Source organism: Hypanus sabinus, chromosome 5, assembly GCF_030144855.1.
Source record: "Hypanus sabinus isolate sHypSab1 chromosome 5, sHypSab1.hap1, whole genome shotgun sequence".
Lineage (NCBI taxonomy): Eukaryota > Metazoa > Chordata > Chondrichthyes > Myliobatiformes > Dasyatidae > Hypanus > Hypanus sabinus.
Window position 1 is genome coordinate 8,867,124 of NC_082710.1, and position 15,264 is coordinate 8,882,387.

General features: G+C 43.4%; 1 long non-coding RNA gene across 2 annotated transcripts in view; it reads left to right on the forward strand.

Moving 5' to 3' along the window:
- Positions 1-15,264, forward strand: part of LOC132393914 (uncharacterized) — a 174,768-nt gene that overhangs the window by 37,110 nt on the left and 122,394 nt on the right. The window contains exon 3 of one of the 2 annotated variants that reach the window (XR_009512100.1): positions 11,796-12,691. The exons of the other annotated variant lie outside the window; for it this stretch is intronic. This is a non-coding gene — a long non-coding RNA (uncharacterized LOC132393914). Of the gene's footprint in view, positions 1-11,795; positions 12,692-15,264 lie in introns of those variants that run through there. 2 annotated transcript variants of the gene reach the window in all.

Below are 15,264 nucleotides of genomic sequence, written 5' to 3' on the forward strand. Positions count from 1 at the left end.
TGTTTGCTCAGTGCTGTTCTCCAGTGTTTGCTCGGTGCTTCTCTCCGGTGTTTGCTCAGTGCGGTTCTCCAGTGTTTGCTCGGTGCTGTTCTCCAGTATTTGCTCAGTGTGGTTCTTCAGTGTTTGCTCGGTGCTGCTCTCCAGTGTTTGCTCAGTGCTCACCTCCAGTGTTTTGCTCGATGCTGCTCTCCAGTGTTTGCTCGGTGCTGTCTCCAGTGTTTACACAGTGCTGCTCTCCAGTGTTTGCTCAGTGCTGTCTCCAGTGTTTGCTCAGTGCTGCTCTCCAGTGTTTGCTTGGTGCTGTCTCCAGTGTTTACACAGTGCTGCTCTCCAGTGTTTGCTCAGTGCTCACCTCCAGTGTTTGCTCGGTGCTGCTCTCCAGTGTTTGCTCGGTGCTGTTTTCCAGTGTTTGCTCGGTGCTGTCTTCAGTGTTTACTCAGTGCTGTTCTCCAGTGTTTGCGCGGTGCTCACCTCCAGTGTTTGCTTGGTGCTGTCTCCAGTGTTTGCTCGGTGCTGTCTCCAGTGTTTGCTCAGTGCTTCTCTCCAGTGTTTGCTCAGTGCTTCTCTCCAGTGTTTGCTCAGTGCTGCTCTCCAGTGTTTGCTTGGTGCTTCTCTCCAGTGTTTGCTCAGTGCGGTTCTCCAGTGTTTGCTCGGTGCTGTCTCCAGTGTTTGCTCGGTGCTGTCTCCAGTGTTTGCTCGGTGCTCACCTCCAGTGTTTGCTCGTTGCTGTCTCCAGTGTTTGCTCAGTGCTTCTCTCCAGTGTTTGCTTGGTGCTTCTCTCCAGTGTTTGCTCAGTGCTGCTCTCCAGTGTTTGCTCAGTGCTGCTCTCCAGTGTTTGCTCCGTGCTGCTCTCCAGTGTTTGCTCCGTGCTGCTCTCCAGTGTTTGCTCGGTGCTCCTCTCCAGTGTTTGCTCAGTGCTTCTCTCCAGTGTTTGCTCGGTGCTTCTCTCCAGTGTTTGCTCAGTGCTGCTCTCCAGTGTTTGCTCCGTGCTGCTCTCCAGTGTTTGCTCCGTGCTGCTCTCCAGTGTTTGCTCCGTGCTGCTCTCCAGTGTTTGCTCGGTGCTCCTCTCCAGTGTTTGCTCGGTGCTGCTCTCCAGTGTTTGCTCGGTGCTGTTTTCCAGTGTTTGCTCAGTGCTGTCTCCAGTGTTTGCTCGGTGCTGTTCTCCAGTGTTTGCTCGGTGCTGTTCTCCTGTGTTTGCTCTGTGCGGTTCTCCAGTGTTTGCTCAGTGCTGTTCTCCAGTGTTTGCTCGGTGCTGTTCTCCAGTATTTGCTCAGTGTGGTTCTTCAGTGTTTGCTCGGTGCTGCTCTCCAGTGTTTGCTCAGTGCTCACCTCCAGTGTTTTGCTCGATGCTGCTCTCCAGTGTTTGCTCGGTGCTGTCTCCAGTGTTTACACAGTGCTGCTCTCCAGTGTTTGCTCAGTGCTGTCTCCAGTGTTTGCTCAGTGCTGCTCTCCAGTGTTTGCTTGGTGCTGTCTCCAGTGTTTACACAGTGCTGCTCTCCAGTGTTTGCTCAGTGCTCACCTCCAGTGTTTGCTCGGTGCTGCTCTCCAGTGTTTGCTCGGTGCTGTTTTCCAGTGTTTGCTCGGTGCTGTCTTCAGTGTTTACTCAGTGCTGTTCTCCAGTGTTTGCGCGGTGCTCACCTCCAGTGTTTGCTTGGTGCTGTCTCCAGTGTTTGCTCGGTGCTGTCTCCAGTGTTTGCTCAGTGCTTCTCTCCAGTGTTTGCTCCGTGCTTCTCTCCAGTGTTTGCTCAGTGCTGCTCTCCAGTGTTTGCTTGGTGCTTCTCTCCAGTGTTTGCTCAGTGCGGTTCTCCAGTGTTTGCTCGGTGCTGTCTCCAGTGTTTGCTCGGTGCTGTCTCCAGTGTTTGCTCGGTGCTCACCTCCAGTGTTTGCTCGTTGCTGTCTCCAGTGTTTGCTCAGTGCTTCTCTCCAGTGTTTGCTTGGTGCTTCTCTCCAGTGTTTGCTCAGTGCTGCTCTCCAGTGTTTGCTCAGTGCTGCTCTCCAGTGTTTGCTCCGTGCTGCTCTCCAGTGTTTGCTCCGTGCTGCTCTCCAGTGTTTGCTCGGTGCTCCTCTCCAGTGTTTGCTCAGTGCTTCTCTCCAGTGTTTGCTCGGTGCTTCTCTCCAGTGTTTGCTCAGTGCTGCTCTCCAGTGTTTGCTCCGTGCTGCTCTCCAGTGTTTGCTCCGTGCTGCTCTCCAGTGTTTGCTCCGTGCTGCTCTCCAGTGTTTGCTCGGTGCTCCTCTCCAGTGTTTGCTCGGTGCTGCTCTCCAGTGTTTGCTCGGTGCTGTTTTCCAGTGTTTGCTCAGTGCTGTCTCCAGTGTTTACTCAGTGCTGCTCTCCAGTGTTTGCTCGGTGCTGTTCTCCAGTGTTTGCTCAGTGCTGTTCTCCAGTGTTTGCTCAGTGCTGTTCTCCAGAGTTTGCTCGGTGATGTTCTCCAGTGTTTGCTCGGTGCTGTTTTCCAGTGTTTGCTCAGTGCTGTCTCCAGTGTTTGCTCAGTGCTGTTCTCCAGAGTTTGCTCGGTGATGTTCTCCAGTGTTTGCTCGGTGCTGTTTTCCAGTATTTGCTCAGTGCTGTCTCCAGTGTTTGCTCAGTGCTGTTCTCCAGTGTTTGCTCGGTGATGTTCTCCAGTGTTTGCTCGGTGCTGTTTTCCAGTGTTTGCTCAGTGCTGTCTCCAGTGTTTGCTCGGTGATGTTCTCCAGTGTTTGCTCGGTGCTGTTTTCCAGTGTTTGCTCAGTGCTGTCTCCAGTGTTTGCTCGGTGATGTTCTCCAGTGTGCACTCGGTGGAAGACCAAGCTGGACCAGGACATTGTAAAATCAATCTCAGTTGTGCCACTCGGGGGGATATATTATTATGTTTTCTTTGTGACTGTATGTTTTTCTGCAATTGTAACCATATGTGATATTCATCCTATTTGCTGTTCATAATGTGTTTTGCACCTTGGCTTTGGAGGAATGCCATTTTGTTTGGCTATATTCGTGTATAGTTAAATAATAATTAAATTTGATCTTGAACTTATTCTGAGAATTTCAAGTCATCTAACAGGATTTTGTCGAACTTAACGCGATGAATTCTGGATCTAGTTTTACTCAGTCATTATTGACACATAACATTAGTGAACATGATCACTTTTCCTTTCATTTATACATCTGTATTTATATACTTCTATGATTTTACCCTGTACTGCTACCACAAAATGACACATTTCACAACATATGTCTGATAAGAAACCTGATTCTGCTTGAGGTGGCACAGTAGTGTAGCCGTCAGCATAACACTTTAATGAGCCAGCAGTCGGGGTTCAATGCCCAGCACAGTCTGCAGGGGATTTGTACGTTCGCCCCATGAGCACATGGATTTCCCCTGCATGCTGCAGTTTCCTCCCAGATTCCAAAGGCGTATTGGTTAGTAAACTGTTAGCATACTACATTAGAGCGCAAAGCATGGCGCATCTTCGGACTGCATTGTTTGTTGACACAATATACTTCACACTACATTTTGATGTTTTTATGTACATGTGACAAACAAAGTTAATCTCTTTCATCTTCTCTGCTTGTGAAATGCACTCACTTTAGCTTTAATGCTGATTTCCTGTTTTCGCTTTCCAAAGATAAAAATGATGAGTGTGATGTCATGTTCTTCAAACTGAACTGACTGCTTAATGCAAACAGATTTCGATATTTGTCTTCAAAGGTACTTGATGCAGTCATGTGTGAAGTGCTGCACTTTGGGAGGATAAACTTACACAGTGACCAGTAGGGCACTGAGGAGTGCAGTGGAATTGAGGGCTTTTGGAATACAGATCCGTAATTTCTTGAAAGTAGCATCACAGGTAGGTTTGTAAAGAGAGCTTTTAGCACTTTGACCTTCATAGATCAAAGTATTGAGTACAGGAGTTGGGATGTTATGTTGAAGTTGTATTAGTTGTTGCTGAGGCCAAAATTGGCCTATTGTGTGAAGATCCAGTCACCTATCTACAGGAATGATATCAATAAGATTGAAAGAGTACAGGGAAATTTTACAAGGTTGCTGCCATGATTTGAGGACCTGAGTTATAGGGAAAGGTTGAATAGGTTAGGACTATATTCCCCGTAGTGTAGGAGGATGAGGAGAGATTTGATAGAGGTATACAAAGTTATGAGGGGTATAGATAAGGTAAATGTAAGCAAGCATTTTCCACTAAGGTTGGGTAAACCTAAGGTAAGATGTTTAAGGAGAATATAAGGGAAAACTTTTTCACTCGGAGAGTGGTGAGAGTGTGGAATGAGCTGACAGATGAAGTGGTAGATGCGGGTTCGATTTCAACATTTAGGAGAAGACCGTGGATATGAGGCATATGGATAGCTATGGTGTGAGTGCCGTTCGATGGGTCTGGGCAGAATAATAGTTTGGCATGGTCTAGATGGGCTGCGGGCCCTGCTTCTGCGCTGTAGTGTGCCGTGACTCTCTTCTATTGGCAATTGCGTTGTACAGTATAAAATCTGTTCTGATGTCAAAATCAAAAATCAGAATCGATATCAGAATCACTTTATTGCCAGTACCTGAAACATTCCAGAATTGATAGAGATTCAGTTCCAAGCATAAAACACAGGACAATACCATAACATTCAACACAATAGGAACCAACAATTTGCAAGACAATAGTGCAAACAGCCATGAGCTATCAACGATTAGCAGAACAGTCACTTGCACAAATGTCATAATCAAACTTAATATGAACATATGAACAGATTAAGTAATTCTCAACAGAAAATGGAGAACAAGAAAGACCATTTAGTGGATGCTGTGCAGGGGCAGTTAGGGTATTACAACTGAGTATGTTTTATTGAGGAGCTGCATAGCTACAGGAAAGAAGCTTTGGAGATGACCTGTAGTTTTAGTGCTGATGAACTTGTAGCGTCTCCATGAGCATTACCTCACTAATTTTGTTTTCTATTTCTACTGCTTTATTACTTTTTTGATATGTATGGTATATTTCTGATTGTAATTTAATAGTATTTTCAATGTGTTGCACTATACCACTGCCTCAATACAACAAATTTCACAATATGTGTCAGTGATATTAAACTTGGTTCTGATTCTGATTTGTAAAAATCACAGAAATATCAGCTTGACTCATAAGTTCCTGACCTGACTGTGACATTTTTCTCTAAACACCAAGTCTGGCATTTCTACAGTAATGTGAATTATTAAAGGAGCTTCTTTGAAAGAAAAAAGACCTGGCAGGTCAACTACTACAATTAATTGTAAAGATTTTATACATTAAAATAAAAGGATCTGTTTAAAGATTAACATTGCAGTTGATTTAATCAGTACCGCAACACCAGTATTCGAAACTAACTTGAGTTTTAAAGTACTTTGATTTAATGCAGCCCTGAAGTTTTGCACCATCTAGTGGTAAGATGGAGTTTATCTCTGTGAATCTCCTTGGGCAAATTTGAATTCTCCATAGGAATGTACAAGTATTACACAGAGATGAAACGTTCTGTGATTGAAAATAGAAAAATCATACATGGTTTTGCAGTCTCCCCCATCGACCAGGCTTCACCTATCACTTCTCAGCTTGTCCTCCGCCCCTTTCCACCTAATTCCCCTTTCCTTTCCAATCCTGATGAAAGGCCTCGGCCTGAAACGTTGACTGCTTATTCATTTCCTACATGCTGCCTGACCTGCTGAGTTCCTCCAGCATTTTGTGTGTGTGGTTAAGGACTTTCATTTTTTGCTGTTTATTGGTTAGATGCACTGAAACATAGTAAACCTACAGCACAATACAGGCCCTTCGGCCCACAAAGCTAAGCTGAACATGTCCATACCATAGGAATTATCTTGGGTTTCCCATGGCCCTCTGTTTTTCTTGGCTCCATGTACCTGTCCAAAAGTCTCTTAAAAGACCCTATCGTTTCCGCCTTCACTACCGTTGGCGGCAGCCAATTACACGCACTCACCACTCCCTGCGTAAAAAAACTTACCCCTGACATCACCTCTGTACCTATGTACTTCCAATCACCTTAAAACTATGCCCTCTTAAAAAATGCTAACCATTTCAGCCCTGGGAAAAAGGCTCTGACTATCCACACAATCAATGCCTCTCATCATCTTATACACCTCTATCAGGTCACCTCTCATCCTCCGTTGCTCCAAGAAGAAAAGGCCGAGTTCACTTAACCTATTCTCATAAGGCATGCTCCCCAATCCAGGCAACATCCCAGTAAATCTCCTCTGCACCTTTTCCACATCCTTCCTAGAGTGAGGTGACCAGAACTGAGCACAGTACTCCAAGTGTGGTCTAACCAGGGTCCTATATAGCGGTAACATTACCTCTCGGCTCCTAAATTCAATTCCACGATTGATGAAGGGAATACACCATATGCCTTCTTAACCACAGAGTCAACATGTGCAGCTGCTTTGAGTGTCTTATGGACTCGGACCCCAAGATCTTTCTGATCCTCCACACTGCCAAGAGTCTTACCATTAATACTATATCCTGCCATCATATTTGACCTACCAAAATGAACCACTTCACACTTATCTGGGTTGATAAAATAGGCTGGTTTCTTCAAGAGAAAATCTTTTTACATTATTTGTCAATGATCTGGATGCTGGAATTGATGGCTTTGTTGCAAAGTTTGCAGATGATATGAAGATAGGTAGAGGGGCAGGTAGTCTTGAGGAAGTAGAGAGGCTACAGAAAGATTTAAACAGATTAGGAGAATCAGCAAATAAATGGCAGATGTAATACAGTGCCGGGAAGTGTATGGTCATGCTCTTCGGTAGAAGAAATGAAAGAGTTGACTATTTTCTAAATGGAGAGAAAATAACCATCAATTGAGGTGAGAAGGGACTTGGGAGTCTTTGTACAGGATTCCCTAAAGGTTAATTTGCAGGTTGAGTCAGTGGTGAGGAAGGCAAATGCAAAGTTAGCATTAATTCCAAGAGGTCTAGAATATAAAAGCAAGGATGTAATGTTAAAACTTTATGAAGCACTGGTGAGGCCTCACTTGGAGTATTGTGAGCAGGTTTGGGGCCCTTAGAAAGGATGAGCTAAAAGTGGAGAGGATTCAAAGGAGGTTCACAAAATTGATTCTAGGATTGAATGGCTTGTCATGAAGAGCACCTGACGGCTCTGGGTCTGTATTCACTAGAATTCAGAGAGTGAGTGAAATGCGTTTGCGTCAAAGACTGCCACCGTCCATGGATGATGATGGGGCAGCCTATAGGTGTCACCTTGCTTCCAGTGGCAACCTGGCCTTCCCACAACTTTCTAACCCTAACTCGTACATCTTTGGGATGAGGGAGGAAACTGGTGTTCGAGAAAGAAAAACAAGACTATCATGGGAAGATTGCACAAAATCCTTACAGCAAGTGGTGGGATTTGAGCCCCTAATACTGACACAGCAAGGCATTGCACTAATTGCTATGCTACTATCATCTAATCTAAACTGCTGGAAGTGGAATTGAGGCAGGGGTAGTGTGGGAGGGGGCAATGGAGGGTTGAAAGTGGGGAGAGGGTGTTTTGTGGCAATGTCTCCATTGAACTAGTGTTATCTTCTATCCTGGTATAGATCCTTTGCCCTTGCTGCTGCCCATTAGCAAGGGGGTGCTGACTACTGCCACTCATGGTAAATTACTAAGGATCAGAACTGTAAGCAATTATATCTCAAGCTCATCTGGTCTTTCCTCCATTGCAATAGTCTTAGGCATATATATACAGCTGGGGTGCTGAAGACTTTTGCACCATTAGTGTACTGGAGAATGGAGAATGAGCTTGTAAATCTGACGGGTATAAAGGATATTGGGACTGGCGAGGGTGGTGCACTGTGGGAAGGGTGTGGGACAGTATGCAGAGACAGAGTGCCAGATTTGGGGGTGTGGCATGGGTGCAGATGTTCCCAGACCTGTGACACCAGCCAAGGTCATTTGATTCCAAACAATTGGTTCATTGATCATTACAGAATGTCTCTCTGGTGCTTCCCTCTCTCTCCCCTCTTACTACCTCTTTTCCCAATCATGGTTCCCCTCTCCCTGCCCCCTTCCCACTCTCAGACCACAATATAGACCCATACCAGAATCAGGTCTATCAACACCCATGTACGTCATAAAATTTGTTTTTGTGGCAGCAGAACAGAGTACATAATACATAATACATGTACATAATGTATGAGTACATTAGAGAACATAATACATAAAAACACTACAGTACTGCACAAAAGTCTTATGCACCCTAGCTATATATACCTAAGACTTTTGCACTGTGTATTAAAATAATGACATTAATACGGAAGTTGTTTCGCTTTTTGACTTTAAAGTCGTGAAAATCAGAAGAAATATGACACAAATAGTTCCTTTGATAAACCCTTTTAGATAAAAAATATAGAATCATAGAAAAGTACAGCACCGAAACAGGCCCTTTGGCCCATCTAGTTCATGCTGCACCATTCAAGATGCCGACTCCCTTGACCTGCACCGGGATCACAGTCCTCCGTACCCCTACCATCCACGTCCTATCCAAGCTTCACTTAAGCATTGAAATCAAGCTCGCATGCACCATTTACGCAGGCAGCTCATTCCACACTCTCACCACCCTCTGAGTGAAGAAGTTCCCCCTCATGTTCCCCATAAACCTTCGCCCATGACCTCTGGTTGTAGTCCCACCCAACCTCAGTAGAAAAAGCCTGTTTGCATTTAGCCTATCTATACCTCTCAGAATTTTGTATACCTTTATCAAATATAATTTTGTATACCTCGCAATCTCCTACATTATAAGAAATAAAATGAAAGGAATATGGTTCATGAATAATTGTTGTTAGCAAGCCAATTTTGTCATGGAGAAAAGAGATAGAAATAGTGAAAGAAGATAGTGGATAAAGAAGAAAGAAATAGTGGATAATTGGAGTCATTTAGGAGATCATGGACAGAGTGGAAATCTGTTTGTAGCTGACCCCAGACCAGCTCCTGGCAGTCAGGAATCCTTCAGACTGGTGTCAGGAGCATTGAGCTGTAATGCCTTGTCACACTTTAAGTGGACACATGTCCTTGAGGAAACTCGGTAAATACCTTAAAAAGCTGACATTTAAAATGGTAAGAAATAAATGTGCCTTTGTTCCCAGAATTCTAACGATGCATATAATAAGAATTATGTCTCTCTTTTTTTAAAACATCAGAATTTATTACAAGCTACACCTGCTGCAATGGTTTTTGATATTGCTGCTCTATATGGCTCAAACTCCCGATTCCTGTGCTGAAGTGAGTAATCTGAGGCCCGAAGAATGACAGATTTCTGCCGATAAATTGTTTCAGCCGTTTTCGACTCCATCTCTAAATATTTTGGAAACATCTTTGATGCAGTCATAATCATAGAGTAATAGCACACTAAAGTACAGACACAGACCCTTTAGCCTATTTAGTCCTTGCCGAACACTTATCCCAAGTCCCATTGTCGTGCACCGCGACCATCGGCCTCCGTACCCCTCATATCCACGTACCTATCCAAATTTTACTTCACTGTTAAAATTGTACCTGCATCCACCACTTGTGCTGGCCATTTGTTCCACACTCTCACCACCTTCTGAGTGAAGAGGTTCCTTAAACATTTCACCTTTCACCCTTAATCCATGACGTCTGATTCTATTCTCAGCCAGCTTCAGTGTAAAAGCCTGCTTGCATTTACCCGATCTCCTCTCAGCAGACCACAACCTTGTCGTGGTTTAGAGGCTTTGGTGCCTCAATGGTCCAGAGGGCTATGCTGGCTGGAGTCAGCATTTGCTTTGGCTCTAGGTAGGGTCACCTGTGCCAAACAGGTCAAAGAGCAGAGGCCAAACTAAGAGTGGTCCACCAGTTCAGGGGTTCAGCTCAGGGCTAACAACCCCGACTGATAAAACAAAACTGTTCCAGAAACTGCAATAAAGTATCCTTCGACACCTGTGGGCCAAGGACAGACACAGATGAAGGACCTTCATTGCTGCCCAAAACACTAGTGGTGTAATGAGCAATAAGTAAGTATTTACCCTATCTATACACCTCATAATTTTGTGTTATCATTCTGCACCATGTTATATGACGTGGGCGATCACGGTCTTTCCATGACCATGATGGTTCTTGGCAAATTTTTCTACAGAAGTGGTTTGTCATTGCCTTCTTCTGGGCAGTGCATCAGTTGCTCATGCGAGCATCTATCACTTTCTCCCATGGCTTCATGTGACCCTGATCAGAGTCTAAGCAGGTTCTACACCTTCCCCAAGGGTGACCTGCAGGCTAACAGAGGAATGGTGCACCTTACACCTCCTTTGGTAGAGACATATCTCCTCCCTGCCACATCGATCAAATCCACACTCTAAGGAATAACGTCCAAACTTCATCAACTTTTCCCTATAATTCAGGTCCTCAAGTTCTGGCAATGTACTCATAATTTCTGAATTCTTTCAGTGGTTTCTCATTCTCCAGTATCTTGCCAAAAGAGGACTTAACAATAAGTGATATCTGACTGCTCAAGATTGTGGTGTCTAACATCAACGAGGGCACTGAGATATGTAGTAGAACAAAGGGATCTGGGAGTACAGGTCCATAATCCATCGAAAGTGGCGTCACATGTAGATAAGGTCATAAAGAAAGTATTTGGCACGTCGGCCTTCATAAATCAATGTGTTGAGTATGGGAGTTCAGATGTTATGTTGAAGTTGTATAAGATGTTGGCAAGGCCTAATTTGGAGTATTGTCAAAGTGAAAGTAAAGTTTATTATCAGAGTACACACATGTCACAACATACAACCCTGAGATTCTTTTCCTGTGGGCATACTTAGCAAATCTATAGAACAGTAAAAGTAAACAGGATCAATGGACAACAGACTGTGCAAATGCAAATATTTAAAAAAGCAATATATAATGAGCATGAAATAACAAGATAAAAGAGTCCATAAATGAGTGTAGTTATCCCCTTTTATTCAAGGTTCTTGAACCTGGTGGTGTGAGTCCTGAGGCTCTTGTACCTTCTACCTGATGGCAGCAGCAAGAAAAGAGCATGGCCTGGGTGGTGAGGATCTCTGATGGTGGATGCTGCTTTCATACAGCAACATTTCATGTAGATGTGCTCAGTGATTGGGAGGGGTTTGTCCATGGTATACTGGGCTGAATCCACTTCCTTTTGTAGGATTTTCTGCTCAGAGGCATTGGTGTTCCCATAGCTGGCTGTAATGCAGTCAGTTTGTGCAGTTTTGGTCACCTACCTGCAGAAAAGACGTCAGCAAGTACAGAGGAAAATTACAAGGGTATTGCCAGGTTTGGAGGACCTGAGTTAAAAGGAACAACTGAATATATTATGACTTTATTCCTTAGAATGTAGAAGATTGAGAGGAGATTTGACAGAGGAATGCAAAATTAAGAGGGGTATAGATAGGATAAATGCAATTAAGCTTTTTCCTCTGAGGTTGGGTGGGACTACACCCAGAGGTCATGTGTTAAGGGTGAAAGGTGAAACAACTAAGGGGAACATGAAGGGAAACATCTTCACTCAGAGAGTTGTGAGAGTGTTGAATGAGCTGCCAGAACAAGTGGTATGTGAGCTCGATTTCAATGTTTAAGAAAGGTTTGGATAGGTACCCGAATAATAGGGTATGGAGGGCTATGGTCCTAGTGCAGATCAATGGGAGTAGACAGGTTAAATAGTACAGCATAGACTAGATGGGCCAATAGATCTGTTTCTGTGCGATACTTCTCTATGACTCTATAAGGTTAATTATCAGCTGTTGCAACCCAGTTGTGTTTCTCTCTTTCGAAGTGATGTTAAGATTATTGTTTTTAATTTTTATTTAGAGTTACAGCGTGGAGACAGGCCCTCCCTGTGCCATCCAAATACACCCAAATGACCAACTCATCGACTGACCTGTACGGCTTTTGACTGTGGGAGGAAATTGGGGCACGTGGAAAAAACCCAAGTGGTCACAGGACGGACATATAAACTCCTTACATACAGAATTGAGCCAGGTCATTGACTCTGAAATGGTGTTATGCTAACTACCACGTTATCACGCTGCCCCATTATGATGTTCCTAAAGATAAAGGTTAGCTTTATTTGTCACATGTGTATCAAAACTTAGAACCACATGGTGAAATGTGTCATCTGTGTGAAATCAAGTCAGTGAGGATTGTGCTGGAGGCAGCCCACAAGTGTAACCACACTTCAGACTCAAACATATCATGCCCAGATCTTACGAACCCTAATTTGTACGTCTTTGGAATGTGGGAGTGAACTGGAGTACGTGGACAAAACACACACAGTCACGGGAAGAGTGTACAGAGAGCGGCGGGGATTGAACCCCGACTAGTGACCACTGGTGCTGTGAAGTGACTCCATGAACTGCTGGGCTACTGTACCACTCAGTGCAATCACTGAGATAATATCATGACCAGTGAAATCATATCTTACCAACAACTGGGTGCATAGGGGTTGGAGTCATGCTATTTCAGCTCGGGACATCAGAGTTCAGAATTCAATTCCGCTGCGCTCTCTACGTCCTTCCCATGAGCTCGTGGGTTTCCCCTGGGTGCCCCGGTTTCATCCTGCAGTTCAAAGCCGCACTGATTAGGTTAATTGGTCGTTGTAAGTTGTCCTGTGATCAGGTTAGGGTTAAATTAACATCGCTGGGCAGTGTAGCTCGAAGAGCTAAAGGGCCAATTCCGAATTGTATCACTAAATAAACAAATAAATAATAAAATAATTGACCAGACACTCTGTCTCTGTTTAACTGAGCTTACACTTGCTTTTTTTAACTATTTGAAATTGCTTTCATCGTGTTATTTTTGGATCAAAACGCACAAAAGAAGTAACAAAGCATATTCAGGAAACCTCTGAGGCTGATTAGAATACTTTTAAAAGTTCTTAAAATAGCACAGTACTTTCATATTTATTGTTACGGACTCCTATGAAGGATTACAAATTTGTTGTTACCACCATTTCAGACATGTTTAAAAGGTAACACAGCAAAAGATCAAAGTAGTGGAATTTAAAATACACAGTTATTTCAAATGAAGCTCAAGTGCAAGGAAGACTTGAGAAGGGCTGCATCCTCACGCCAAGTGTTACTAAAGCCCATTATGCACCCTGTAGAAATGCTTATTAATGCAAAAGTCATCAATCATTTTTTCTTTACCACGCATGACTGTAAATTATGACATTATCCGTGGCTTGATGGACAAAATTTAAAAAAAAGTACGACAGGAAAATTACAGGCCTAGACCTCCTTTTTTGAGGGGGGAGCTGTCAGAGTTCAGTTTCTCAACATCAAGGGAACTCTTATTAAAGTCAACCAAATACATCACCAGGTTGTCGTGGGTTTATGTGTGAAGAGGCCTGGGAGTTGCAGCTGCTGTATGGTTTTGGCCAGCCTGCTTTGAAGGACAGTTGCTGGGGGACCAGATCTGAAGTATCTGCACTAGACTGGTACCCCAGTGTGCTGTCCCGGCAGTAACCTCACTAAGTCATGACTTGGTGTAAGATGCTGTCACCAAGATAAAAGGTTTTCTTCCTCTGATCTCTCCAAATAAGAACCGTCTCACCATTGTACTATGTTCTTTCTCTTGCTCAGCACAACTTCACCCGCTGTTACCTGGGTAACATCTGAAGTAATCTGTGTTCATGGATATTATTTTATTGCAATATAATTATGGATAATTAGCAGTTTAATTATTAATATATCTATATTATTGCAAAAGTAGCAAGCACACTCAAGTTCATAAAAATAAATATGGAAGATTTAGATTCAGAATCAGATCAGGTTTAATATCACTGGCATATGTCATGAAATTTGTCCTTACGCGGCAGCAGTACATTGCAATATATAATAATAAAATTTATAAATTCAGTAAGTGTGTATAAAAAAAGAAAATAAAATAAGTACTGCAAAAAGAGAGGGAAAAACACTGAGGTAGTGTTCATGGGTTCACTGTCCGTTCAGAATTCTGATGGCAGAGAAGAAGAAGCTGTTCCTGAAACGCCGAGTGTGTGTCTTCAGTTTCCTGTATCTCCTCGTTGATGGTAGCAAGAGAAGAGGACATGTCCTGGGTGATGGGCGTCCTTCATCCCAAAGCACTTCAGAAATGAATTGAAGTTCTGAACATCAATTGAGGTGTAGAGGGATTAAAGGGATTAGTTTTATTTGTCACATGTACACAAAAAATACAAGGAAATGCATTGAATGCGTCAATAGTCAATATTGTCTGACGACATGCTGGGGGATGCTCATGTGCTCCTGGTGCTAACATGGCATCCCCACAATTCACTAACCCTAACCCGTACAACTTTGGAAACTCACACCATAATGGGGACAATGCACAAACTCCTTACGGACAGCAGTGAGAACTAAAACCCAGTCGCTAGCACAGTAAAGCATTATGTTATTGTGCTTCCCTGATGGGCGCTACAGTAGCGTAGCATTTAGCGCAACACTATTACAGCTTAGGGCAATGGAATTCAGAGTTCAATCCCCACATCCTCTACAAGGAGTCTCCGTACACCCTCCCCATGGAAACCTAGGATTTCCTCCAGGTGTTCTGGTTTCCTCCCACAGCCCAAAGTTAGGTTAATTGGTCATTCTAAATTGTCCCGTGCTTAGGGTAAGGTTAAATCGGGACTGTTGGCGCTTGCTGGGTGGTGTGACTCAAAAGGGTCAGAATGGCCTGCTTCGTGCTGTATCTCTAAATAAATAAGGTATACTTAAGATAAGGTTTACTTAATACAATTGTCTAATGCAGAGTGATCTCTCAATAAGTCTGCACTTCTAATGTCATTAGTATTATTCTTTTTGACAAGCCATGTGGTAGAATTTAAAATATCACATAAAATTTAATAGATTTATTTATGAGATGATAGTTACATTTGTCCATCTTCTGTTATACCTTACATATACTGGGACACCGTTAATAATTCTTCAATGTTCAGTATTCCATGTGCACTTGGGGTAGGGAGGTACACAGAATATTATACTTCAAAGACTTAATTTTTTTACGACACTGCTCTCTGATTATCAGCTCCTTGCTTTAAGACCGAACAAACAATTCCTTCACTTATTGTGCAGGCAACGAAGATGACAGAAATTGATTGTTAGGGATTTTGTTTAGTGGAGCTATGTGGCTTTACAGCTTCACGGGACAGAGGTGTCATTTTCCTCTAGTTTGTTTTGCTTAGCGATACGGTGCGGAATTGGGTCTTCCAGCCCTTAGAGCCTCACTGCCCAGAAATGTCCAACAACCCCTGACTTAACTCTAACTCTATCACAGGTCAATT